The 3,248-nt window shown below is 32.3% G+C and overlaps 1 long non-coding RNA gene across 1 annotated transcript; it reads left to right on the forward strand.

The window, feature by feature from the left end:
• The first annotated feature begins 283 nt into the window (after window positions 1-283).
• On the forward strand, window positions 284-1,322 carry LOC130466904 (uncharacterized). Its single transcript, XR_008927062.1, has 2 exons — window positions 284-567; window positions 1,087-1,322. It is a non-coding gene; the product is annotated as an uncharacterized lncRNA (long non-coding RNA).
• The last annotated feature ends 1,926 nt before the right edge of the window (window positions 1,323-3,248 follow it).

Genomic DNA, 3,248 nt, shown 5'->3' on the forward strand with positions numbered 1-3,248 from the left:
GTTTCGAGGTGTGTGGTATCTAGGTGCTCGGCAGTAGGCGCGAGTTGCGGCGGATTCATTGAGGTAAATTTCTCCTACTGACAAAATTTGGGAAAGATATATGAGCAAGTAGCTCCTGTAAAATCTGCAATATTTTTTTCGTTAGTTGTTTTCCTTACTGTTGAATTTAAGCAATCTGGATGTTCAAGATTTGTTTGGATTTGTCCCATGTAACCTGACTGGAAAGAGAGAAAGAAGCTGAGATGTGATGTTGTATTAATAAAATTAATGTCTGGTTTGTAGTGTTATATTAATAAAATTAATGTCTGGTTTGCAGTGTTATATTAATAAAATTAATGTCTGGTTTGCAGTGTTAAATAAAGCTGAGATGCGATGTTAAATTAATGTTTGCTTTGCAGTCCAATCATTATGATATTGATTTGAATATGCATGAATGTAAATTTCAGGTTATTGGGTGTGTCAGTAGATGATCTGTTGGGACTAGCCAACCGAACAGAACAAAGTATCCCCAACAACTAGGCTTATTGCTCACTAATTGAAAAGGCAGAGCATTTCATCTTCATTGAGGTTATCTTTTTATTTCATCAATCTTGTCTGTATCAATCATCAAAAACATGAAATATACTTGTAATTTCTTTCAAATGCATTAATTTTAAGCTATCTTCATAGCCTACCCGTAGATGAATTTTACCCTCGTCTTTAGGAAATGGATTGTTTAGTTTCGATACATCGAACTCCCATTTAATGAAACCCACCAGAATATATATCACCCCTGAGATTGTGAAACACACTTCTGTGCTCTATTTTGTTTTGTTAGGGGGAAAGCAAAGGGACAATAATACCACTGTCACCATATAATTCATCAGGAAGCTATGATCAAAACCTTTGTGCCATTGCTATATGTGTTAATCTGACTCATGGGTACATGTCCAAAAGTCCAAGTGTGCCATTGCTATATGTGTTAATCTGACTTAAGGTTTATCTTTTGTCATTCATGTTGAGCTTTTTTGTTCTTAAGTATTTGGATTTTATTCATTGATAATGAATTATTATTAAAATGTTATACTTGATTCGTTTGTTGTGCAGGATGGTGCATACGGTCAAGAATTACGAGCTACTTTAAGTATGTTGTGTTTTATAGGGTTTTGGCGCACATAAATATTAGATAGGTTTTAAAAAATAAATCTAATGATTATTGGGAGAGTTTTTTATTTTAGTAGAGGTAGTTCTAGAACAATATTTGTTTTAACTATTCAGACAACTGTAATAGATATATATTATGCTTATGAATTTAAGTTATTTGAAATGTTTACTTTTTTGAACTTATTAGATATGAAAGTATTAATATATGTAGTTCATATTTATTAAATGTATATATATAACTAAATCCATTTGAGAATACAGCTATAGATCAATCGAAAGCATTGTCATAAGCTCAATTTAAAGTGTTGGCGTAAACCTCAATTAAAAGTGTTTCCATAAGCTCAATTGAAACCGTTGTTGTAAGCTCAATTGAAGCGTTGACGTAAGCTCAATCGAAAGCGTTGCCATAAGCTCAATCGAAAGCATTGTCATAGGCTCAATCGAAAGTGTTGTCATAACATCAACTAAAAATGTTGCCATGAGCTCAATTGAAAGCGTTGCTATAATCAAAACTAAAAGTGTTGCCATAAACTAAATAAAAAATGTTGTTATAGATACAATTGGAAGTGTTACCATAAGTGTAAGAAAGTGTTGCATTAGTTTTAAACTTCAACCAACAACCAATTAATAAATGTTGCCTTAAGTTGGTGAAAACTGTTGCCTTAAATGTGTAAATGTTGGCTTAAGTTGTTGAACAACTGTTGCCATAGGTTAAAAATGTTGCCTATAAAAAGTGTTGCCGTAGTTAATTATGGCAACAGTTTATCATAACTGTTGCCTAAATCCGGTAAATTGTTGCCATAGACTTATAGCAACGCCCCCTATTGGTAACGGTTTTTAAACCGTTGTTATAGGCCTATTGCAACGGTTAATTGATCTATGGTAACTGTTTATTGCCGTTGTTATAACCCTATTTTAAAGTAGTGTATGTTTTATGGCCTTTAACCATCTAAAACATTTGAGTCTATATATGGCCTCTAACCATTTTAGGGAATCTGGGTTTCGTCATAGCTTTCTTACAAGTCACAAACTCATTAATCTACATGATAATAGTTTGACTGCAAGTTGTAGGTTTCTTCACTATCTAATAGAAGAATCTCTCATAGACCTGAACTCTATGTTTCTTCAGTATCTAATAGAAGAATCTCATAGTTTCAGTGACTTGAACTCTATACCTAGCTACTTGGGTATAGAACATCAAACAATAGAATATTAACAGACACTTTGAAAGTCCTTTGAATATTCTTTTCTCCTTGAAACACTTGTAAAGTCTTCTAAGAGATGTCCATTATTTAAAGCCAATTCTAAATTCCTTAAAGAATAAGTTTTGGGATTTTCTGAAGAACTTCTAAAAGCCTCGGGAATATCCGTTTATGTTTATTGTTCGCCTCGAAGACTTTTGAGGTCTATTTTCTCCTACTTGTCATTTTGGAAACGAATCTCCAAAAGGACATTAATTCGAGCAAACAAACATTATGTTCTCAAAAATTCGTGGTAGAAACAATACCCTTGTATCTCATTTGGATAAATCACAATGAAACATATATCTATACTTGGGCCTTAGTTTATTAAATAACAAACACTAAGCTCCCACTGATTTTAGCAACTCTTTTGATATATATGATTGAAAAAGTATTCAGAAATTGTTTTTCAATAGCTTTGACGAAATTGGTTTAGTTTGGTGGTAGTTGAGCATTTTGTTTAAAAATTATAGGAAAAGTCTTTGTAATTCATCATTGATCGAATCCAGTACTAATTGACTTTGATCATTCCAACGTATATATGCCATATCTTATGGAGCTAGATCGTGAAATTACAACACACAATCATTGATGATCATTTTTGGTCTTAAAGTAATCATCGTCATGATCTAACCTAGATCTTTATGATTTCTTGCCAAGTGGATTTTATACTTCTGAATCTTTGAACGAGCCAAACAGATTCAAACTTATATCACATTGAGTAAATAAACCAATATTCACTCAAATCTAGGTGAAATAATAAAGTCATAAAATCTTTCTTTAGCTTTGAACTCTATTGTCTAGGTGTTCTAACAATAGTTCATATCTTTTGTTACTTTCAACAAGTAAGACTTGCCTTGTCTT

This window comes from Spinacia oleracea, chromosome 2 (genome assembly GCF_020520425.1).
Source record: "Spinacia oleracea cultivar Varoflay chromosome 2, BTI_SOV_V1, whole genome shotgun sequence".
In the NCBI taxonomy this organism is placed as follows: domain Eukaryota; kingdom Viridiplantae; phylum Streptophyta; class Magnoliopsida; order Caryophyllales; family Amaranthaceae; genus Spinacia; species Spinacia oleracea.